At 53.6% G+C, this 24,215-nt stretch overlaps 1 protein-coding gene across 3 annotated transcripts in view; it reads left to right on the forward strand.

Annotated features, from left to right (window-relative positions):
- Positions 1-309: 309 nt before the first annotated feature.
- LOC137306705 (zinc finger and BTB domain-containing protein 7B-like) overlaps positions 310-24,215 on the forward strand; it is a 99,567-nt gene continuing 75,661 nt past the window's right edge. For all 3 annotated transcript variants that reach the window (XM_067976063.1, XM_067976062.1, XM_067976064.1), the window contains exons 1-2: positions 310-475; positions 3,225-3,343. The gene's annotated coding sequence lies outside the window, so the exon portion shown is untranslated. The remainder of the gene's footprint in view (positions 476-3,224; positions 3,344-24,215) is intronic.

Consider the following 24,215-nt stretch of genomic DNA (forward strand, 5'->3'; position numbering starts at 1 on the left):
CATTAAAAACCGCTTCGTTGAGAAGCTAACGATAATTATTAATTTATAAAGCCGGCTGAGGCTTCAACCTACCTCGGGGCGGCGGGAGGGGGAGCAGCAACGGCACGGGGGCGGTGACTCCAGGGCGGAGGGGCGTTGCTTTGAATGACAGCGCTCTGCGCCAATCGGAAAGGTGGGAGTGCGCGGGGCCGCCCACCGGCGCGGCCGGCGCAGCCAATCGCCAGCCAGGCAGGAGGCGGGACCTCCGCTAAGCAGGTTGCGTCGCCTCAAGTTTTTCCCCCCCTCCCGCTTCTCCTCTGTTGACTGGAGCAGAAAGCAGAGCGAATGGGCGGCCGGAGGAAAAAACACGTTCAGATCTTTTCCCTTTTAAAATATATAAGTTAATTTTATTTATTCGTTCGCCCCTGTGTCATTGTCAGTCAGATTTTCGGTTAAATATACTTGAGGACCGGAAGTCGACCCCGCTGAACGACAGGTAAGCGATGACAAAATTAAAATAGAATAGTTTGATTTAATATCTGCGTTGTATTTAACGAAAATTTTTTTCCCCCAACTGAGGAAAAAGTGCCGCTGAAGTTGGCCTCAGCTCCCTTGACAACAGGTAAGAGGAGCAAGGGGGGGGGGTCAGAGGTCAGGGACTGGGCGAGACCAAAGGGACAGTTGGAGGGAGGGCTCCTCCCCATCGCAGCTCTAATGATTCAGCCCCCCCCCCCTCTCCCAAACTGGGAGAGGAAATGCATCAGAATATATTATTAGCAGTAACCTTCAGTGGGATGTGAAGAAGGAGTGAGAGTGGTTTTAGTCTCTTCCTCAATAAGCACACACCTGCCTGCCACCCCTCTCCTGCCCCATTTGTAGGAGTCGGCAGTGTTGGGGTTGCACACAGGTGAGTTGTACCAGGTGAAGTCTGTGTCATATTTCCAGACACTGTCTTATTCCACATTTGTTCGTAGTTTTAACAAGCCAGCTTTCTTTTTGTTATACTTAAAGAAATATTGGGGTGGGAAAAAAAAACCCTGCAAATGTAAATCTGAACTCAAACCAGAAACCAAGAGCAGGTCAGAGGCTGGGTATTCTGCAGCGAGTGACTCACCTCCTGACTCCCCAAAGCCTTTCCACCATCTACAAGGCACAAGTCAGGAGTGTGATGGAATACTATCCACTTGCCTGGATGAGTGCAGCTCCAACAGCACTCAAGAAGCTCGCCCACCATCCAGGGCAAAGCAGCCCGCTTGATTGCCACCCCATCCACCACCCTAAACATTCACTCCCTTCACCACCGGCGCACAGTGTGTACCATCCACAGGATGCACTGCAGCAACTCGCCAAGGCTTCTTCGACAGCACCTCCCAAAACACGCCACCTCTACCACCTAGAAGGACAAGGGCAGCAGGCACATGGGAACACCGCCACCTGCACGTTCCCCCCTCCAAGTCACACACCATCCCGACTTGGAAATATATCGGCCGTTCATCGTCGCTGAGTCAAAATCCTGGAACTCCCTCCCTAACAGCACTGTGGGAGAACCTTCACCACACGGACTGCAGAGGTTCAAGAAGGCGGCTCACCACCACCTTCTCGAGGGCAATTAGGGATGGGCAATAAATGCTGGCCTTGCCAGCGACGCCCACATCCCATGAACGAATAAAAAAAAATCTTGGAAATGTTAGTCTGCATCTGAAATGCAGTTTCACTGGGACTGAGAGGATTAAATTATGATAGGTTGCATAAACTTGGCTTGTGTTTCCTTGCGTATAGAAGATTGAGGGGTGATCTGATTGAGCTGTTTAAAATGTTAAAAGGATTTGATAGGGTAGATATGGAGACACCATTTTCTCTGGTGGGGGGAATCAAGAACAAGGGGACGTAATCTTCAAATTAGAGCTGGGTCGTTCAGGAACAAAATCAGGAAGCATTTTTTCCACACAAAGGGTGGTAGAAATCTGGAACTCTCTCCACCAAAGGCTACGGATGCTCGGGGGCAGTTGGAGCTTTCAGTACTGAGATCGACGGATTTTTGTTGGGTAAGGGTATCGAGACATGGAGCTGTGGCAGGCAAATGGAGTTGAGGTGCAGATGAACCATGATCTAATTGAATGGTGGAGCAGGCTTGAGGGGATGAAAGTCCTCCTGTTCCTAATGTGGCCCATCTTTCTATGAAAGAAGACATCAGGTTAATGGCTCAAGTGGGATCCCTTGTCGGGTGTGGAAGCAGGAATGTGGTGAAACGTCACGTTTAGAACATTAATCTGCAAACCGAATTACTTTGTATTTCAGCTTGGCTATTTTTAATTATAAATGTACTTTTTGTCTCCTTTCTGCCTCCCTCTTCTAAAGGGTAAAAACCTTGGAAAGGTGCTACTTGTACATCAGCTGGTTCTTGTGTTTTGCCTGAAATTTAAGGTACATAATGCGTGGTGTCAGCTATGGCTCAGTGGTAGCACGCTCGCCTCTGAGTCAGAAAGTTGTGGGTTCAAGTCCCACTCTAGAGATTTGAGCATAAAATCTAGGCTGACACTCCCAGTACTAGTACTGAGGTGCTGCACTGTCGGAGGTGCAGTATTTCAGATGAGATGTTAAACCCAAGCCCCATCTGCTCTCCCAGGCGGATGTAAAAGATTTTGTGTGCTATTTCGAAGAAGAGCAGGGGAGTTTTCCCCGGGTGTTCTGGCCAATATTTTTCCCTCAAGCAACAACTAAAAACAGATTATCGGGTCATTATCATGTTGCTGTTTGTGGGAGCTTGCTGTGTGCAAATTGGTTGCCACTTTACCTACATTACAATAGTGACTACACTTCAAAAGTAATTCATTGGCTGGGCCATCCTGAGGTATTGAAAGGTGCTATATAAATGTACTAGTCTTTCTTTCTATTACTAGGTTGAATGTCCTAATAGGAATTTAAGGTTACGATTAGAAAATCTGAGAGCCAGCTAATGAAGCCAGTTATTTTCTAATGTGTTTTTATTTTGTCTGCCTTGCTGCTGTCATGGCTCTCTCGGCCTTTATAGTCTACGTTGCTGCTCCTTGTGGCAGCAACACTAATGCTTTAGAGCTGAGAGATTGGCAGTGGATTACAGGACTAATCCAGTTCAAGGTTTCTGCAGTTGGGAATTTCTCCGGGGCTCGGCGATAGCTGGCAGTGTTTCATAGACGACAGGTGGCTCAAAAATAAAATTGAGGGTAAAATAAATTGGCCAAATCTCAGTGTTGGATCTCTGATAGGTTGGAGAAAACCTTGGACGATGTCATAACCTGCAAGAACGAGGCTTATCAGATTTGTGCTGCAGCTGAACCCTGAGGTTGGATTATTGCCAGTAATCCTCGGCCACGATTTTAAACAGGTAAGAAGGAGTATTTTTTTTTTAAAAAGCTACTTCTTTTGATGCCTCTGCTTTTGATGTTGTACCAGCTAGATGCTAGATTGCAGAACAATTCCTGATACACCCCTTAAAGTTACACAGAGTGTGTGCTTGCGTGCGTCTGTCTGTCTGTCCGTCCGTCCAGCCCCCTCAATTTTCTGCTGTTCTCTGCTGAAGGTAGTGGACAGTTCCATGGGCGCCAATCTCATTACACCCCCTCACACAGATGGCCCTTCTCATGTGAATCTCGACAGTATTGCTGGCAGGCTGCTTTACTTTTTGGAGGGGGAGGGGGCGGGAGACAGGCGAGCGAGTGAACTCAAAGCTTCACCTTGTCTTTATCTTCATCCGAAATCAACTAATTCATTACAGACCTGGGATCGCCAGGTCTGAATGGCTCAGTACCACTCCAGGCAATACCTTCGCCCATTGGAAGAACATACTGTGTTGAATTGATTGTGAACATTTACATGCCATTTTGTTGCTTGCAAGTGATGGGATTATCCACCTGCCTGTTACCCGTCCTGTGTTTGACTGTGCAGAAGGTGTATTTCACAGAGAGGGATTACCACTCTCCTGGAAGAGGTCATAATGCAGTGCTCACTCCACCTGTTATATCACTGCAGTTTATGCTTGGAACTCGGTAACTCCGCTGTCAGTGTTACTTGAGCTTCAACCTATATATAATTGATCTAATTTCAGTAAATATACCTTTTAAGTATTAAAGAAAGAACAGATGACAAGGAGTTGCAGAATACTAGCACAGCAGGCAGATGACATCATAAACTTGAGGAGTATAGTTTGGATGACTTTTGCACATTGCCCAGATTTATATATGAAGTCCTACTTGTTTTAAATTCTCATCCTCTATGGTCTTGTCCCTCCCTATCTCTGTAACCTCCTCCAGCCCTACAACCCTCTGAGATCTCTCTGCTGCGCTCTCCTTCTTTAAGACGCTCCTTAAAACCTACCTCTTTGACCAAGCTTTTGGTCATCTGTCCTAATATCTCCTTATATGGCTGTGTAAAATTTTGTTTGCTATCGCTCCTGTGAGGCACCTTGGGATGTTTTACTATGTTAAAGGCACTGTATAAATGCAAGTTGTTAACTCCCCCGTGTTTTTAACCAAAAAAATTAGGAGATTTGAGTGAAGGACTAAGGACTGTAGTGCCCATCAAACTCATCTTGTCAATGATGCCTGCCACCGATTACTTCAACTCCCAGCTCCTAATCACCCAACTTCCCCATCTCAGCTCCCTGTTTGCTGACATCATCAACCCATCTGGATCCTCTGACATCACCCCTACTTCCTTCAGAACAGCCATAACACCCACAGTGAAAAGAAAAAGCTACCGTCAACGTCCTCGTCCTCTCTAGCTACCACCCTATCCCAAATCTTCCCTTCCTCTGAAGTCCTGCAGTGTGTTGCCTCGCAACTACACGCCCACCTCAGCCACGGTTCCCTGTTTGAGGCCCTGCAATCTGGTTTACGCTTTGCCAATAGCACAGAGATTGCTTTGGTCAAAGTTGTTATTGATCTCCTCTGTGACTCACTATCCCTTCTTATCCTCCATCATCTCTCTCTGCTGCCTTTGACGTTGATGATCAATCTGTCCTGCTTCATTATTTCATGGCAGTATATCAGCATGCCACTGGTCTCTCCATTGGTACTTGTTTCAAAGTTGACTATACATGTCTTTCCTCCCTTGCCCTCATGGTAACCATCTGTGTGGCCGAGTGCTTCAGCCTTGGATCCCATTGTCTGTACGCTGTCCCATGGTGACAATATCCACTTCGGGTTCCATTTGTGTGCTAATGACATGCAGCTTTACCTTTCTACCTCTTTTTTTGATTCCAAACCTGACATTAGGCCTTGGGATGAGTCAAAGGTTTCTCCAGCTCAATGCAGGCAAAACTACAATTAGCTGGTTTAAAGTAGGATGTGAACTTGAGCTCACCTGGCTGACCCACACAGACCAGGAAGGCCCCAGGTGCAATCCTTGGTCAGTGCTGAACTCGGCAATTCTCCCTGGTGCCCTGGCCAATATTTATCCCTCAACTAACATCACTAAAACCGCTTATCTGGTCGTTTATTTCATTGCTGTTTGTGGGATCTTGCTGTGTGCAAATTGGCTGCCCTGTTTCCCACATTACAACAGTGACTACACTTCAAGATACTTAATTGGCTCTAAAGTGTTTTGAGACATCATGAGAAAGGTGCTATATAAATGCAAGTTCTTTTTTAATGTAATACAAAACAATTTGCGTGGAAAAATGAGACCGAGCCCAGGTGTGTTTATACACCACTTGCTCCATTGTCAGAAATTGGACTTTGTGCTCTGTGCTAAAACAGGGCACTGGGATTTTGTGGGGGTTTTTTTTCTCATTGCTGCACAGAGTATCAGCAGAGGCATAATTGGGTTCCTTTTGTGTGTCTCTGATACCAGGAACTTGATAATCTAAATTGTTAGATAGCAATCGTGACAGGTAGGCCGATGTTACAAGGTCACTGTTTCTTTTTAGCAGTAAGATAATGGTCATTTCCTCTCACGACCAAGTGGAATTTTCCAGAAAACTAACAGCAACTCTGAAAAACGTGTCTTTATATTACTGCTAAATGGATAAATCTAGGTCAAGACCCAAGCTCCCCAAGACGGAAAGTAGCAGATGGAACAAATCAAAAAGCGGTGGTTCGGTAACATCAGGCTTTAGGTTTCAAAGGACTGCAGATTGACTGTCGGAGGAAAGCGAGCCCAAAGGAGGTGAGGAGTTCTACAATTTTGAAGAAAGAACGAGTTAGAGTCGGAGATTGGATGCTGAGATTTGGTTTGAACTCCTTGAGAGGACAAGGAACAGCTTGGCATGTATTAGATCCTTACTTTTAATCCACTTGCTTCTTTTGGGCGAAGAGATGGCGAAGGAAATTTTTTTTTTCCATCGCAGACCCCTTTCATAAAAATAATAATTTTCCCTGCTTATTTGCATTAGTGTGCTATTTATCGCATGGAGTGGGTGCTGATAATGATTGGTGCAAGTCAGCAACATCCTGTGCCAAACTCTGCAGATCTCTATACATAATGTGTGCAGCATAGTGCACTTTCGCAGAAAAACTCCCAGAGCCTTGAGTATACTGAGTAATATTAACCTAATGGTATGGGGGTGAAAGAGAGACAGAAGTGGGTTGGAAAGTATCCTGAGTTTTATTTTTGCATAGAATTTATGTAGAAATTACAGCACAGAAACAGACCGTTCGGTCCAACTGGTCTATGCCGGTGTTTATGCTCCACACGAGCCTCCTCCCATCCCTCTTCATCTCGCCTTATCGGCATAAACTTCTATTCCTTCCTCGCGTATTAGAAGCAAGCGTTTGGGTTTCTTTTGGAACTAAAGCTGGAAATCGCCTTTAAAAGTTTTAAACTTCTACTAATTAATTAATTAAATTGATTCCAAACATTCGTAGAATCATGGAAAATCTACGGTACAGAAGGAGGCCAATCGGCCCATCATGTCCGCGCTGGCCGAAAATGAGCCATCCATCCTAATCCCACTTTCCAGCACTTGGTCTGTAGCCCTGTAGGTTTCGGCACTTCAGGTGCACATCAAAGTACTTTTTAAATGAGTTGAGGGTTTCTGCCTCTCCCACCCTTTCAGGCAGTGAGTTCCAGACCCCCACCACCCTCTGGGTGAAAAAATTTCTCCTCAGCTCCCCTCTAATCCTTCTACCAATTACTTCAAATCTATGCCCCCTGGTTATTGACCCCTCTGCTAAGGGAAATAAGTCATTCCTAGCCACTCTATCTAGGCCCCTCATAATTTTATACACCTCAATTAAATCTCCCCTCAGCCTCCTCTGTTCCAAAGAAAACAGCCCCAGTCTATCCAATTTTTCCTCATAGCTAAAATTCTCCAGTCCTGGCAACATCCTCGTAAATCTCCTCTGTACCCTCTCTAGTGCAATCACATCCATCCTGTAATGTGGTGACTATAACTGTACACAGTACTCAAGCTATGGCCTAACCAATGTTTTATACAGTTCTAGCATAACCTCCCTGCTCTTATATTCTATGCCTCGGCTAATAAAGGAAAGTATCCTGTATGCCTTTTTAACCGCCTTATCTACCTGTCCTGCTACCTTCAGGGATCTGTGGTCATGCACTCCAAGGTCCCTCACTTCCTCTACACCTCTCGGTATCATCCCATTCATTGTGTATTCCCTTGCCTTGTTTGCCCTCCCCAAATGCATTCCCTCACACTTCTCCGGATTGAATTCCATTTGCCACTTTTCTGCCCACCTGACCAGTCCATTAATATCTTCCTGCAGTCTACAGCTTTCCTCCTCACTATCAACCACACAGCCAATTTTTGTATCATCTGCAAACTTCTTAATCATGCCCCCTACATTTAAGTCCAAATCATTAATATATACCACAAAAAGCAAGGGCCCTAGTAAGGAGCCCTGCGGAACCTCACTGGAAACAGCCTTCCAGTCACAAAAACACCCGTCAACTGTTACACCTTTGCTTCCTGCCACTGAGCCAATTTTCGATCCAGCTTGCCACTTTCCCTTGGATCCCATGGGCTTGTACTTTTTTGACCCGGCCAGGAGCCCTAGATAGTCAGTGAATATGGACACATTCTGCATGGACATCTATCGTATGCTAGGGGAAGAGAAGCTGATTCTCAACTGTAGACGTTTTTGTTCTCTGTGAGCAGCAGTGACAAGGCCACATTGATTGCCCCGCCCTAGTTGCCAAAGAAAAACGGTGACGGGCCTTCAAACAATTTTGTTTTACAACTGAGTAGTGGCATGCGAAACTATTTGAGGGCGTGCCACATGTATGGGACTGGAGTCGTGTGTAGGCCAGACTGGCTGGGTCCCCTTTGCTGACGGACATTAATGGGTTTTTAGGACAATCCGGCAGCTTTCCTGTTTTTTTTTTTGTTATGGTGCCAGCGCACAAATTGCCAGGTTTATTGAATTCAATATCACAACTTGCCATGGTGGGATTTGATCTCATGGTACCTGGGTTGCTAGTCCAGTCCCATAACCACTTACGCTTCATTGATAGCGGAGTTATTCTGCCGTGTTGTGCATCTCCCAGTGGGATCTCTTGTTTACCGACTGTTTGACGTCTAGGTCCAAAGCTCCGGAATTCTCTGGACACCTCTGCCTCATCACCCTTCTCTCCTCCTTTTAAGACCCTCCTTAAAACCTACCTCTCTGACCAACCTGTCCTAATGTCTCCTTCTTGGCTCGGTATCGATTTTTTTTTTGGTCTACTCTCCTGTGAAGAGACGTGGGACGTTTTACTGCGTTGAAGGCGCTGTATAAACGCATGTTGTTGATGGTTCGCAGACCTCGTAGGGCTACACTGGAGCACGTGATCAGTCAGGCCTGTCTGTAAATACGGTGCTTCCAGAACCAATAAATTAGAATTATTTAATTGTGTATATATGTGTGTAAAAGGTCCCACAGCACTATTTGAAGAAGAGCAGGGGAGTTCTTGCCAATATTTATCCCTCAACCAACATTTCTTTTTTTCTAAAAAAAAACAGATGATCTGGTCATTATCATATTGTTGTTTGTGGGACCTTGATGTGTGTAAATTGGCTGCCTCGTTTCCTGCATTATAACAGTGACTACGCTTCGAAAGCACTTCATCGGCTGTAAAGGGCTTTGGGACGTCCTGAGGGCGCTATATAAATGCAAGTTCGTTCATCCTTTCTTTCTTTCTAGCAGATGTGTTGAGGGGGCTACTTGCAGGAGGCATTTGGACAGTGCCGTGGGGTAGGGATAGGCAGAGGGGAAGTCACAAGGGCGCCTGCTTCTGATTATTATCCACTGACTTGTGGTGGAAAATGTGTGTGGATGTTGAGTGAGAATAGGATTGCGATGCCCTGAAGTTTTCCAGAACTCGCTGTCTAGCTCACGCAAGAAGAGTGGGCCCTTGTCGAGGTACCGGAGGACTGCAGGAACCCTATACCCCAGTAAGAGTTAAAGCCTTTTGGAGCAGAGGGAAGCAGAGCACAGACAACACTGGGGAGCAAAAGGTGCTGTACCGTTTTAAGTAATGACCTGGAAAAGCCAGTGTTGTCTGTGTCTAAAGAGCCACTTTCAGACACTGAAAGCTGCTATTGACCTAGATGGGAATATCCATCTCTCAACCATTAATGCCATTGAGGTAAAATGATCCGTTGGCTCAGTCAGGTCTTGTGTTACAGTCTGTGACCTCTGATGCATTGTTAGGAGATTAATGGGACAGATTACAAGACCAAAGGGTGCCATGCCACCCTAGATCACGAGGGTATTTGCTGCTGAAAGGGGTGGGGGAAAGTGAAGACTAGGAAGCTTATTGTAACTTTAATCCAGTTCTGTTGAAATGGATCAACATGGATGGAGCAATTATCTGCCTTGCTCTTAAAGGAAGGGATGTGTATTTGTTCAAATTTCTACATTAGCTTAAATAAGGAGAGGGATCTGTGGGTTTAAAGTGCTCTGTGCATTATTGTTAGCATGCGTATTAAGGTGTTCACGTAATTTCCTGTCCAAAAATGGGTTAAAATCTGCGCTAAAGTATTGCATTTGGGAATTTTTTGTGAACACAACAGGTGCGCTAAAAATACTGCCCAGAGGGAACTGAAACCCGCTGAATGGTTACCACTCTGTCAGACTTGTTTTTGTACCTGGGCGCACTCCCTGTTACACAAAGGCAGGCTGTGAACCGCCATTTTGTGTTGTATCCCCTCTTCACCGACCTTCTGAAAGCCTGTCGAGCTGCAGGGGCACTGAAGGAAGCTGTAGCTCCTCAACTGCTGCCCCAGCTAAGATTAGCAGAGACTGGGGTTTGAGCCTGCGACAGTCTGGTTTGTTTGGATTAGTCGTGCCACCAAGGGTGGAGGAAACCTGGTGTGAGTGCATATGTGTGGTGTCTGTGTGTACGCACACCTGTATTTTTACAGTTGAAAGAGAGAAAGCAAGGTATAGCATTTATATATTTCACGACCTCAGGACGTCCCAAAGCGCTTTACAGCCAATTAATTATTTTTGAAATGTAGGAAATGCATCACCCAATTTACACACAGCAAGCTCCCACAAACAGCAATGTGATAATGACCAGATAATCTGTTTTAGTGATGCCGGTTGAGGGATAAATATTTGCCCAGGGCACCGGGGAGCACTCCCCTGCTCTTCTTTGAAATAGTGGGATCTTTTACATCCGCCTGAGGGCAGGCAGGGCCTCGGTTTAAAATCCCATTCGAAAGACGGCACTTCCGACAGTGCAAAACTCCCTCAGTGCTGGACTGGGAGTATTGGCCGTGATTTTGTGCCCAAGTCTCTGGAGTGGGACTCGAACCCACGACCTTCTGACTCAGAAGTGAGAGTGCTACCAATGAGCCACGGCTGACACTGGTTGCTTCAGGTAAACGGTGCAATATTCTGTGTGACCATGAACAATTTAATTATGCAGGAGTATGTGATTTGTCATCAGTACCCTGGTAGAAGTATGGAGTTTCTTTATAACTTGATGGCAGCTGCCTGAACAACAACAACAACAACTTGCATTTATATAGCGCCTTCAATGTAGTAAAACGGATGGATCCATCGCACATGTCACCAGATGTTGAGTGGAGGCTGCTGCACCATCTGGCCTGGGGCGCAGGGCAGGTGGGGGGCAAGGAATTGGACAGGGTAGTCCAGCCTGGGAAGGCAATGCATATTTCCTAGCACCCAGCAAAGAGGGGGGCATTTGTGGAGGGTTTTGGAGTAGGTGGTGTTCTCGGAGGCAAAAACATGCATCCAGGTTGGCTTAAGAATTAACCAATTTGCTGTAAGAATTTATCTGATGCGGAAACTTGACGTGCCTCTGGCAGGCTGCTTCCTCACTTTTTAAAAAGAAGTTCTCGTTTGAAGTCCGGTCATTGCTATGTCAGGAAACATGGCAGCCAATTTGTGCACAGCAAGATCCCACACGCAGTTAATTAGGTGAATGACCTGATGCATTAGGGTTAGGGTTACCAATCTTGTTTTGGTAGAGTTATTTGAAGGCTCGGACACCATGGGGTCTTCCATGTCCACCTGAACAAGTTTAACTTCTCACCTGAAAGACGGCACCTCTGACAATGCAGCAGTCCCTCAGTGCCGGACTGGAATATCAGCCTGGGTTATCTGCTCAAGTCTTGGAGTGGGACTTGAAACCATATCCTACTGACCCAGAGGAGAGAGTTTCCTAATTGAGAGCAGCTTCCATTTTAGATTGAAAATGTTCTTTCCCCTCTTTTCACTTCCTTGTCTTTCTCTCATCCCCATCCTTCCCCAAGAATACTTTTGACTTGAAGTGCCTCAGACTTGTCTTGGGTTAGATACTGCAAGCCAGGAAGAAAAATGCAGAAGTTTGAAACTCCTTATTGAAATTCTTTACTACGCTGTTTAGTGTTTCAAGATGTTTCAGAGTTGGACAGAACTGTTGTATCATTTACATAAGAATTTTGGCCTCTGCTCCTTCAAATGATGTGGACCATACTCAATATCTCCTGTCCAGAATAAGAACTTTTAGCAATAGGAAAAGACTTTAAACCATGTCCCTTTTGGTGGTTGAGGTCCCAATGACTTACCTTCTCCTCTCTGTGCCTGTCTGTGTTTGTCTCTCGTGCGCTCTCTCTGTGTCTGTGCCTCTCTCTCTCTGTCTGTGTGTGCCTCTCTCTCTCTGTCTGTGTGTGCCTCTCTCTCTCTGTCTGTGTGTGCCTCTCTCGCTCTGTCTGTGTGTGCCTCTCTCGCTCTGTCTGTGTGTGCCTCTCTCGCTCTGTCTGTGTGTGCCTCTCTCGCTCTGTCTGTGTGTGCCTCTCTCGCTCTGTCTGTGTGTGCCTCTCTCGCTCTGTCTGTGTGTGCCTCTCTCGCTCTGTCTGTGTGTGCCTCTCTCGCTCTGTCTGTGTGTGCCTCTCTCGCTCTGTCTGTGTGTGCCTCTCTCGCTCTGTCTGTGTGTGCCTCTCTCGCTCTGTCTGTGTGTGCCTCTCTCGCTCTGTCTGTGTGTGCCTCTCTCGCTCTGTCTGTGTGTGCCTCTCTCGCTCTGTCTGTGTGTGCCTCTCTCGCTCTGTCTGTGTGTGCCTCTCTCGCTCTGTCTGTGTGTGCCTCTCTCGCTCTGTCTGTGTGTGCCTCTCTCGCTCTGTCTGTGTGTGCCTCTCTCGCTCTGTCTGTGTGTGCCTCTCTCGCTCTGTCTGTGTGTGCCTCTCTCGCTCTGTCTGTGTGTGCCTCTCTCGCTCTGTCTGTGTGTGCCTCTCTCGCTCTGTCTGTGTGTGCCTCTCTCGCTCTGTCTGTGTGTGCCTCTCTCGCTCTGTCTGTGTGTGCCTCTCTCGCTCTGTCTGTGTGTGCCTCTCTCGCTCTGTCTGTGTGTGCCTCTCTCGCTCTGTCTGTGTGTGCCTCTCTCGCTCTGTCTGTGTGTGCCTCTCTCGCTCTGTCTGTGTGTGCCTCTCTCGCTCTGTCTGTGTGTGCCTCTCTCGCTCTGTCTGTGTGTGCCTCTCTCGCTCTGTCTGTGTGTGCCTCTCTCGCTCTGTCTGTGTGTGCCTCTCTCGCTCTGTCTGTGTGTGCCTCTCTCGCTCTGTCTGTGTGTGCCTCTCTCGCTCTGTCTGTGTGTGCCTCTCTCGCTCTGTCTGTGTGTGCCTCTCTCGCTCTGTCTGTGTGTGCCTCTCTCGCTCTGTCTGTGTGTGCCTCTCTCGCTCTGTCTGTGTGTGCCTCTCTCGCTCTGTCTGTGTGTGCCTCTCTCGCTCTGTCTGTGTGTGCCTCTCTCGCTCTGTCTGTGTGTGCCTCTCTCGCTCTGTCTGTGTGTGCCTCTCTCGCTCTGTCTGTGTGTGCCTCTCTCGCTCTGTCTGTGTGTGCCTCTCTCGCTCTGTCTGTGTGTGCCTCTCTCGCTCTGTCTGTGTGTGCCTCTCTCGCTCTGTCTGTGTGTGCCTCTCTCGCTCTGTCTGTGTGTGCCTCTCTCGCTCTGTCTGTGTGTGCCTCTCTCGCTCTGTCTGTGTGTGCCTCTCTCGCTCTGTCTGTGTGTGCCTCTCTCGCTCTGTCTGTGTGTGCCTCTCTCGCTCTGTCTGTGTGTGCCTCTCTCGCTCTGTCTGTGTGTGCCTCTCTCGCTCTGTCTGTGTGTGCCTCTCTCGCTCTGTCTGTGTGTGCCTCTCTCGCTCTGTCTGTGTGTGCCTCTCTCGCTCTGTCTGTGTGTGCCTCTCTCGCTCTGTCTGTGTGTGCCTCTCTCGCTCTGTCTGTGTGTGCCTCTCTCGCTCTGTCTGTGTGTGCCTCTCTCGCTCTGTCTGTGTGTGCCTCTCTCGCTCTGTCTGTGTGTGCCTCTCTCGCTCTGTCTGTGTGTGCCTCTCTCGCTCTGTCTGTGTGTGCCTCTCTCGCTCTGTCTGTGTGTGCCTCTCTCGCTCTGTCTGTGTGTGCCTCTCTCGCTCTGTCTGTGTGTGCCTCTCTCGCTCTGTCTGTGTGTGCCTCTCTCGCTCTGTCTGTGTGTGCCTCTCTCGCTCTGTCTGTGTGTGCCTCTCTCGCTCTGTCTGTGTGTGCCTCTCTCGCTCTGTCTGTGTGTGCCTCTCTCGCTCTGTCTGTGTGTGCCTCTCTCGCTCTGTCTGTGTGTGCCTCTCTCGCTCTGTCTGTGTGTGCCTCTCTCGCTCTGTCTGTGTGTGCCTCTCTCGCTCTGTCTGTGTGTGCCTCTCTCGCTCTGTCTGTGTGTGCCTCTCTCGCTCTGTCTGTGTGTGCCTCTCTCGCTCTGTCTGTGTGTGCCTCTCTCGCTCTGTCTGTGTGTGCCTCTCTCGCTCTGTCTGTGTGTGCCTCTCTCGCTCTGTCTGTGTGTGCCTCTCTCGCTCTGTCTGTGTGTGCCTCTCTCGCTCTGTCTGTGTGTGCCTCTCTCGCTCTGTCTGTGTGTGCCTCTCTCGCTCTGTCTGTGTGTGCCTCTCTCGCTCTGTCTGTGTGTGCCTCTCTCGCTCTGTCTGTGTGTGCCTCTCTCGCTCTGTCTGTGTGTGCCTCTCTCGCTCTGTCTGTGTGTGCCTCTCTCGCTCTGTCTGTGTGTGCCTCTCTCGCTCTGTCTGTGTGTGCCTCTCTCGCTCTGTCTGTGTGTGCCTCTCTCGCTCTGTCTGTGTGTGCCTCTCTCGCTCTGTCTGTGTGTGCCTCTCTCGCTCTGTCTGTGTGTGCCTCTCTCGCTCTGTCTGTGTGTGCCTCTCTCGCTCTGTCTGTGTGTGCCTCTCTCGCTCTGTCTGTGTGTGCCTCTCTCGCTCTGTCTGTGTGTGCCTCTCTCGCTCTGTCTGTGTGTGCCTCTCTCGCTCTGTCTGTGTGTGCCTCTCTCGCTCTGTCTGTGTGTGCCTCTCTCGCTCTGTCTGTGTGTGCCTCTCTCGCTCTGTCTGTGTGTGCCTCTCTCGCTCTGTCTGTGTGTGCCTCTCTCGCTCTGTCTGTGTGTGCCTCTCTCGCTCTGTCTGTGTGTGCCTCTCTCGCTCTGTCTGTGTGTGCCTCTCTCGCTCTGTCTGTGTGTGCCTCTCTCGCTCTGTCTGTGTGCGCCTCTCTCGCTCTGTCTGTGTGCGCCTCTCTCGCTCTGTCTGTGTGCGCCTCTCTCGCTCTGTCTGTGTGCGCCTCTCTCGCTCTGTCTGTGTGCGCCTCTCTCGCTCTGCCTGTGTGTGCCTCTCTCGCTCTGTCTGTGTGGCCTCTCTCGCTCTGTCTGTGTGTGCCTCTCTCGCTCTGCTGTGTGCCTCTCTCTCGCTCTGTCTGTGTGCGCCTCTCTCGCTCTCTGTCTGTGTGCGCCTCTCTCGCTCTGTCTGTGTGCGCCTCTCTCGCTCTGTCCCTGTGTGCCTCTCTCGCTCTGTCTGTGTGCGCCTCTCTCTCTCTGTCTGTGTGCGCCTCTCTCGCTCTGTCTGTGTGCGCCTCTCTCGCTCTGCTGTGTGCGCCTCTCTCTCTCTCTGCCTGTGTGCGCCTCTCTCTCGCTCTGCCTGTGTGCGCCTCTCTCTCTCTCTGCCTGTGTGCGCCTCTCTCTCTCTCTGCCTGTGTGCGCCTCTCTCTCTCTCTGCCTGTGTGCGCCTCTCTCTCTCTCTGCCTGTGTGCGCCTCTCTCTCTCTCTGCCTGTGTGCGCCTCTCTCTCTCTCTGCCTGTGTGCGCCTCTCTCTCTCTCTGCCTGTGTGCGCCTCTCTCTCTCTCTGCCTGTGTGCGCCTCTCTCTCTCTCTGCCTGTGTGCGCCTCTCTCTCTCTCTGCCTGTGTGCGCCTCTCTCTCTCTCTGCCTGTGTGCGCCTCTCTCTCTCTCTGCCTGTGTGCGCCTCTCTCTCTCTCTGCCTGTGTGCGCCTCTCTCTCTCTCTGCCTGTGTGCGCCTCTCTCTCTCTCTGCCTGTGTGCGCCTCTCTCTCTCTCTGCCTGTGTGCGCCTCTCTCTCTCTCTGCCTGTGTGCGCCTCTCTCTCTCTCTGCCTGTGTGCGCCTCTCTCTCTCTCTGCCTGTGTGCGCCTCTCTCTCTCTCTGCCTGTGTGCGCCTCTCTCTCTCTCTGCCTGTGTGCGCCTCTCTCTCTCTCTGCCTGTGTGCGCCTCTCTCTCTCTCTGCCTGTGTGCGCCTCTCTCTCTCTCTGCCTGTGTGCGCCTCTCTCTCTCTCTGCCTGTGTGCGCCTCTCTCTCTCTCTGCCTGTGTGCGCCTCTCTCTCTCTCTGCCTGTGTGCGCCTCTCTCTCTCTCTGCCTGTGTGCGCCTCTCTCTCTCTCTGCCTGTGTGCGCCTCTCTCTCTCTCTGCCTGTGTGCGCCTCTCTCTCTCTCTGCCTGTGTGCGCCTCTCTCTCTCTCTGCCTGTGTGCGCCTCTCTCTCTCTCTGCCTGTGTGCGCCTCTCTCTCTCTCTGCCTGTGTGCGCCTCTCTCTCTCTCTGCCTGTGTGCGCCTCTCTCTCTCTCTGCCTGTGTGCGCCTCTCTCTCTCTCTGCCTGTGTGCGCCTCTCTCTCTCTCTGCCTGTGTGCGCCTCTCTCTCTCTCTGCCTGTGTGCGCCTCTCTCTCTCTCTGCCTGTGTGCGCCTCTCTCTCTCTCTGCCTGTGTGCGCCTCTCTCTCTCTCTGCCTGTGTGCGCCTCTCTCTCTCTCTGCCTGTGTGCGCCTCTCTCTCTCTCTGCCTGTGTGCGCCTCTCTCTCTCTCTGCCTGTGTGCGCCTCTCTCTCTCTCTGCCTGTGTGCGCCTCTCTCTCTCTCTGCCTGTGTGCGCCTCTCTCTCTCTCTGCCTGTGTGCGCCTCTCTCTCTCTCTGCCTGTGTGCGCCTCTCTCTCTCTCTGCCTGTGTGCGCCTCTCTCTCTCTCTGCCTGTGTGCGCCTCTCTCTCTCTCTGCCTGTGTGCGCCTCTCTCTCTCTCTGCCTGTGTGCGCCTCTCTCTCTCTCTGCCTGTGTGCGCCTCTCTCTCTCTCTGCCTGTGTGCGCCTCTCTCTCTCTCTGCCTGTGTGCGCCTCTCTCTCTCTCTGCCTGTGTGCGCCTCTCTCTCTCTCTGCCTGTGTGCGCCTCTCTCTCTCTCTGCCTGTGTGCGCCTCTCTCTCTCTCTGCCTGTGTGCGCCTCTCTCTCTCTCTGCCTGTGTGCGCCTCTCTCTCTCTCTGCCTGTGTGCGCCTCTCTCTCTCTCTGCCTGTGTGCGCCTCTCTCTCTCTCTGCCTGTGTGCGCCTCTCTCTCTCTCTGCCTGTGTGCGCCTCTCTCTCTCTCTGCCTGTGTGCGCCTCTCTCTCTCTCTGCCTGTGTGCGCCTCTCTCTCTCTCTGCCTGTGTGCGCCTCTCTCTCTCTCTGCCTGTGTGCGCCTCTCTCTCTCTCTGCCTGTGTGCGCCTCTCTCTCTCTCTGCCTGTGTGCGCCTCTCTCTCTCTCTGCCTGTGTGCGCCTCTCTCTCTCTCTGCCTGTGTGCGCCTCTCTCTCTCTCTGCCTGTGTGCGCCTCTCTCTCTCTCTGCCTGTGTGCGCCTCTCTCTCTCTCTGCCTGTGTGCGCCTCTCTCTCTCTCTGCCTGTGTGCGCCTCTCTCTCTCTCTGCCTGTGTGCGCCTCTCTCTCTCTCTGCCTGTGTGCGCCTCTCTCTCTCTCTGCCTGTGTGCGCCTCTCTCTCTCTCTGCCTGTGTGCGCCTCTCTCTCTCTCTGCCTGTGTGCGCCTCTCTCTCTCTCTGCCTGTGTGCGCCTCTCTCTCTCTCTGCCTGTGTGCGCCTCTCTCTCTCTCTGCCTGTGTGCGCCTCTCTCTCTCTCTGCCTGTGTGCGCCTCTCTCTCTCTCTGCCTGTGTGCGCCTCTCTCTCTCTCTGCCTGTGTGCGCCTCTCTCTCTCTCTGCCTGTGTGCGCCTCTCTCTCTCTCTGCCTGTGTGCGCCTCTCTCTCTCTCTGCCTGTGTGCGCCTCTCTCTCTCTCTGCCTGTGTGCGCCTCTCTCTCTCTCTGCCTGTGTGCGCCTCTCTCTCTCTCTGCCTGTGTGCGCCTCTCTCTCTCTCTGCCTGTGTGCGCCTCTCTCTCTCTCTGCCTGTGTGCGCCTCTCTCTCTCTCTGCCTGTGTGCGCCTCTCTCTCTCTCTGCCTGTGTGCGCCTCTCTCTCTCTCTGCCTGTGTGCGCCTCTCTCTCTCTCTGCCTGTGTGCGCCTCTCTCTCTCTCTGCCTGTGTGCGCCTCTCTCTCTCTCTGCCTGTGTGCGCCTCTCTCTCTCTCTGCCTGTGTGCGCCTCTCTCTCTCTCTGCCTGTGTGCGCCTCTCTCTCTCTCTGCCTGTGTGCGCCTCTCTCTCTCTCTGCCTGTGTGCGCCTCTCTCTCTCTCTGCCTGTGTGCGCCTCTCTCTCTCTCTGCCTGTGTGCGCCTCTCTCTCTCTCTGCCTGTGTGCGCCTCTCTCTCTCTCTGCCTGTGTGCGCCTCTCTCTCTCTCTGCCTGTGTGCGCCTCTCTCTCTCTCTGCCTGTGTGCGCCTCTCTCTCTCTCTGCCTGTGTGCGCCTCTCTCTCTCTCTGCCTGTGTGCGCCTCTCTCTCTCTCTGCCTGTGTGCGCCTCTCTCTCTCTCTGCCTGTGTGCGCCTCTCTCTCTCTCTGCCTGTGTGCGCCTCTCTCTCTCTCTGCCTGTGTGCGCCTCTCTCTCTCTCTGCCTGTGTGCGCCTCTCTCTCTCTCTGCCTGTGTGCGCCTCTCTCTCTCTCTGCCTGTGTGCGCCTCTCTCTCTCTCTGCCTGTGTGCGCCTCTCTCTCTCTCTGCCTGTGTGCGCCTCTCTCTCTCTCTGCCTGTGTGCGCCTCTCTCTCTCTCTGCCTGTGTGCGCCTCTCTCTCTCTCTGCCTGTGTGCGCCTCTCTCTCTCTCTGCCTGTGTGCGCCTCTCTCTCTCTCTGCCTGTGTGCGCCTCTCTCTCTCTCTGCCTGTGTGCGCCTCTCTCTCTCTCTGCCTGTGTGCGCCTCTCTCTCTCTCTGCCTGTGTGCGCCTCTCTCTCTCTCTGCCTGTGTGCGCCTCTCTCTCTCTCTGCCTGTGTGCGCCTCTCTCTCTCTCTGCCTGTGTGCGCCTCTCTCTCTCTCTGCCTGTGTGCGCCTCTCTCTCTCTCTGCCTGTGTGCGCCTCTCTCTCTCTCTGCCTGTGTGCGCCTCTCTCTCTCTCTGCCTGTGTGCGCCTCTCTCTCTCTCTGCCTGTGTGCGCCTCTCTCTCTCTCTGCCTGTGTGCGCCTCTCTCTCTCTCTGCCTGTGTGCGCCTCTCTCTCTCTCTGCCTGTGTGCGCCTCTCTCTCTCTCTGCCTGTGTGCGCCTCTCTCTCTCTCTGCCTGTGTGCGCCTCTCTCTCTCTCTGCCTGTGTGCGCCTCTCTCTCTCTCTGCCTGTGTGCGCCTCTCTCTCTCTCTGCCTGTGTGCGCCTCTCTCTCTCTCTGCCTGTGTGCGCCTCTCTCTCTCTCTGCCTGTGTGCGCCTCTCTCTCTCTCTGCCTGTGTGCGCCTCTCTCTCTCTCTGCCTGTGTGCGCCTCTCTCTCTCTCTGCCTGTGTGCGCCTCTCTCTCTCTCTGCCTGTGTGCGCCTCTCTCTCTCTCTGCCTGTGTGCGCCTCTCTCTCTCTCTGCCTGTGTGCGCCTCTCTCTCTCTCTGCCTGTGTGCGCCTCTCTCTCTCTCTGCCTGTGTGCGCCTCTCTCTCTCTCTGCCTGTGTGCGCCTCTCTCTCTCTCTGCCTGTGTGCGCCTCTCTCTCTCTCTGCCTGTGTGCGCCTCTCTCTCTCTCTGCCTGTGTGCGCCTCTCTCTCTCTCTGCCTGTGTGCGCCTCTCTCTCTCTCTGCCTGTGTGCGCCTCTCTCTCTCTCTGCCTGTGTGCGCCTCTCTCTCTCTCTGCCTGTGTGCGCCTCTCTCTCTCTCTGCCTGTGTGCGCCTCTCTCTCTCTCTGCCTGTGTGCGCCTCTCTCTCTCTCTGCCTGTGTGCGCCTCTCTCTCTCTCTGCCTGTGTGCGCCTCTCTCTCTCTCTGCCTGTGTGCGCCTCTCTCTCTCTCTGCCTGTGTGCGCCTCTCTCTCTCTCTGCCTGTGTGCGCCTCTCTCTCTCTCTGCCTGTGTGCGCCTCTCTCTCTCTCTGCCTGTGTGCGCCTCTCTCTCTCTCTGCCTGTGTGCGCCTCTCTCTCTCTCTGCCTGTGTGCGCCTCTCTCTCTCTCTGCCTGTGTGTGCGCCTCTCTCTCTCTCTGCCTGTGTGTGCGCCTCTCTCTCTCTCTGCCTGTGTGCGCCTCTCTCTCTCTCTGCCTGTGGCCTCTCTCTGCTGTGTGCGCCTCTCTCTCTCTCTGCCTGTGTGCGCCTCTCTCTCTCTCTGCCTGTGTGCGCCTCTCTCTCTCTCTGCCTGTGTGCGCCTCTCTCTCTCTGCCTGTGTGCGCCTCTCTCTCTCTCTGCCTTGTGCGCCTCTCTCTCTCTCTGCCTGTTGTGCGCCTCTCTCTCTCTCTGCCTGTGTGCGCCTCTCTCTCTCTCTGCCTGTGTGCGCCTCTCTCTCTCTCTGCCTGTGTGCGCCTCTCTCTCTCTCTGCCTGTTGTGCGCCTCTCTCTCTCTCTGCCTGTGTGCGCCTCTCTCTCTCTCTGCCTGTGTGCGCCTCTCTCTCTCTCTGCCTGTGTGCGCCTCTCTCTCTCTCTGCCTGTGTGCGCCTCTCTCTCTCTCTGCCTGTGTGCGCCTCTCTCTCTCTCTGCCTGTGTGCGCCCTCTCTCTCTCTCTGCCTGGTGCGCCTCTCTCTCTCTCTGCCTGGTGCGCCTCTCTCTCTCTCTGCCTGTGTGCGCCTCTCTCTCTCTCTTATCTCTTCCCCCCCCTCTGCGCCCCTCTCTCTCTCTTCCCCCCCCTCTGCGCCCCTCTCTCTCTCTTCCCCCCCCTCTGCGCCCCTCTCTCTCTCTTCCCCCCCCTCTGCGCCCCTCTCTCTCTCTTCCCCCCCCTCTGCGCCCCTCTCTCTCTCTTCCCCCCCCTCTGCGCCCCTCTCTCTCTCTTCCCCCCCTCTGCGCCCCTCTCTCTCTCTTCCCCCCCCTCTGCGCCCCTCTCTCTCTCTTCCCCCCCTCTGCGCCCCTCTCTCTCTCTTCCCCCCCCTCTGCGCCCCTCTCTCTCTCTTCCCCCCCCTCTGCGCCCCTCTCTCTCTCTTCCCCCCCCTCTGCGCCCCTCTCTCTCTCTTCCCCCCCTCTGCGCCCCTCTCTCTCTCTTCCCCCCCCCTCTGCGCCCCTCTCTCTCTCTTCCCCCCCCTCTGCGCCCCTCTCTCTCTCTTCCCCCCCCTCTGCGCCCCTCTCTCTCTCTTCCCCCCCCCTCTGCGCCCCTCTCTCTCTCTTCCCCCCCCTCTGCGCCCCTCTCTCTCTCTTCCCCCCCCTCTGCGCCCCTCTCTCTCTCTTCCCCCCCCTCTGCGCCCCTCTCTCTCTCTTCCCCCCCCTCTGCGCCCCTCTCTCTCTCTTCCCCCCCCCTCTGCGCCCCTCTCTCTCTCTTCCCCCCCCTCTGCGCCCCTCTCTCTCTCTTCCCCCCCCTCTGCGCCCCTCTCTCTCTCTTCCCCCCCCTCTGCGCCCCTCTCTCTCTCTTCCCCCCCCTCTGCGCCCCTCTCTCTCTCTTCCCCCCCCTCTGCGCCCCTCTCTCTCTCTTCCCCCCCCCTCTGCGCCCCTCTCTCTCTCTTCCCCCCCCTCTGCGCCCCTCTCTCTCTCTTCCCCCCCCTCTGCGCCCCTCTCTCTCTCTTCCCCCCCCTCTGCGCCCCTCTCTCTCTCTTCCCCCCCCTCTCTGCGCCCCTCTCTCTCTCTTCCCCCCCCTCTGCGCCCCTCTCTCTCTCTTCCCCCCCCTCTGCGCCCCTCTCTCTCTCTTCCCCCCCCTCTGCGCCCCTCTCTCTCTCTTCCCCCCCCTCTGCGCCCCTCTCTCTCTCTTCCCCCCCCTCTGCGCCCCTCTCTCTCTCTTCCCCCCCCTCTGCGCCCCTCTCTCTCTCTTCCCCCCCCTCTGCGCCCCTCTCTCTCTCTTCCCCCCCCCTCTGCGCCCCTCTCCTCTCTCTTCCCCCCCCTCTGCGCCCCTCTCTCTCTCTTCCCCCCCCTCTGCGCCCCTCTCTCTCTCTTCCCCCCCCTCTGCGCCCCTCTCTCTCTCTTCCCCCCCCCTCTGCGCCCCTCTCTCTCTCTTCCCCCCCCTCTGCGCCCCTCTCTCTCTCTTCCCCCCCCCTCTGCGCCCCTCTCTCTCTCTTCCCCCCCCCTCTGCGCCCCTCTCTCTCTCTTCCCCCCCCTCTGCGCCCCTCTCTCTCTCTTCCCCCCCCTCTGCGCCCCTCTCTCTCTCTCCTCTGTCGCCCCTCTCTCTCTCTTCCCCTCCTCTCTGCCGCCCCCTCTCTCTCTCTCCCCTCCTCTGCGCCCCTCTCTCTCTCTTGCCCCCCCTCTGCGCCCTCTCTCTCTCTTCCCCCCCTCTGCGCCCCTCTCTCTCTCTTCCCCCCCCTCTGCGCCCCTCTCTCTCTCTTCCCCCCCCTCTGCGCCCCTCTCTCTCTCTTCCCCCCCTCTGCGCCCCTCTCTCTCTCTCTCCCTCCCCCTCTGCGCCCCTCTCTCTCTCTTCCCCCCCCTCTGCGCCCCTCTCTCTCTCTTCCCCCCTCTGCGCCCCTCTCTCTCTCTCCCCCCTCTGCGCCCCTCTCTCTCTCTTCCCCCCCTCTCTGCTGCCCCTCTCTCTCTCTTCCCCCCCCTCTGCGCCTCTCTCTCTCTCTCTCTGTGCCCATCTCTCTCTCTCTGCCCCTCTCTCTCTCTGCTGCCCCTCTCTCTCTGCTGCCCCTCTCTCTCTCTGCTGCCCCTCTCTCTCTGCTGCCCTCTCTCTCTCGCTGCCCCTCTCTCTCTGTCGCCCCTCTCTCTCTGCTGCCCTCTCTCTCTCTGTGCCCCTCTCTCTCTGCTGCCCCTCTCTCCTCTGCTGCCCCTCTCTCTCTCTGTGCCCCTCTCTCTCTGCTGCCCTCTCTCTCTCTGTGCCATTCTCTCTCTGCTGCCATCTCTCTCTCTGTGCCATCTCTCTCTGTGCCATTCTCTCTCTGTGCCATCTCTCTCTGTGCCATCTCTCTCTCTGTGCCATTCTCTCTCTGGCTCTCTCTCTCTGTGCCACTCTCTCTCTCTGCCACTCTCTCTCTGTGCCCTCTCTCTCTGTGCCACTCTCTCTCTGTGCCCCTCTCTCTCTGTGCCACTCTCTCTCTGTGCCATTCTCTCTCTGTGCCATTCTCTCTCTGTGCCATCTCTCTCTGTGCCATCTCTCTCTGTGCCACTCTCTCTCTGTGCCACTCTCTCTCTGTGCCTCTCTCTCTCTGTGCCACTCTCTCTCTGTGCCACTCTCTCTCTGTGCCACTCTCTCTCTGTGCCACTCTCTCTCTGTGCCATCTCTCTCTCTGTGCCACTCTCTCTCTGTGCCATCTCTCTCTGTGCCATCTCTCTCTCTGTGCCATTCTCTCTCTGTGCCACTCTCTCTCTGTGCCACTCTCTCTCTGTGCCACTCTCTCTCTGTGCCACTCTCTCTCTGTGCCACTCTCTCTCTGTGCCACTCTCTCTCTGTGCCACTCTCTCTCTGTGCCACTCTCTCTCTGTGCCACTCTCTCTCTGTGCCACTCTCTCTCTGTGCCACTCTCTCTCTGTGCCACTCTCTCTCTGTGCCACTCTCTCTCTGTGCCACTCTCTCTCTCTGTGCCATTCTCTCTCTGTGCCACTCTCTCTCTGTGCCACTCTCTCTCTGTGCCATCTCTCTCTCTGTGCCACTCTCTCTCTGTGCCACTCTCTCTCTGTGCCACTCTCTCTCTGTGCCACTCTCTCTCTGTGCCACTCTCTCTCTCTGTGCCACTCTCTCTCTGTGCCACTCTCTCTCTGTGCCACTCTCTCTCTGTGCCACTCTCTCTCTGTGCCACTCTCTCTCTCTGTGCCACTCTCTCTCTGTGCCACTCTCTCTCTGTGCCACTCTCTCTCTGTGCCACTCTCTCTCTGTGCCACTCTCTCTCTGTGCCACTCTCTCTCTGTGCCACTCTCTCTCTGTGCCACTCTCTCTCTGTGCCACTCTCTCTCTGTGCCACTCTCTCTCTCTGTGCCACTCTCTCTCTCTGTGCCACTCTCTCTCTCTGTGCCACTCTCTCTCTGTGCCACTCTCTCTCTGTGCCACTCTCTCTCTCTGTGCCACTCTCTCTCTGTGCCACTCTCCTCTCTGTGCCACTCTCTCTCTCTGTGCCACTCTCTCTCTCTGTGCCACTCTCTCTCTCTGTGCCACTCTCTCTCTGTGCCACTCTCTCTCTCTGTGCCACTCTCTCTCTCTGTGCCACTCTCTCTCTCTGTGCCACTCTCTCTCTCTGTGCCACTCTCTCTCTCTGTGCCACTCTCTCTCTGTGCCACTCTCTCTCTCTGTGCCACTCTCTCTCTCTGTGCCACTCTCTCTCTCTGTGCCACTCTCTCTCTCTGTGCCACTCTCTCTCTCTGTGCCACTCTCTCTCTCTGTGCCACTCTCTCTCTCTCTCTGTGCCACTCTCTCTCTCTCTCA

The sequence above is a fragment of the Heptranchias perlo genome, chromosome 44 (genome assembly GCF_035084215.1).
Source record: "Heptranchias perlo isolate sHepPer1 chromosome 44, sHepPer1.hap1, whole genome shotgun sequence".
NCBI lineage: Eukaryota > Metazoa > Chordata > Chondrichthyes > Hexanchiformes > Hexanchidae > Heptranchias > Heptranchias perlo.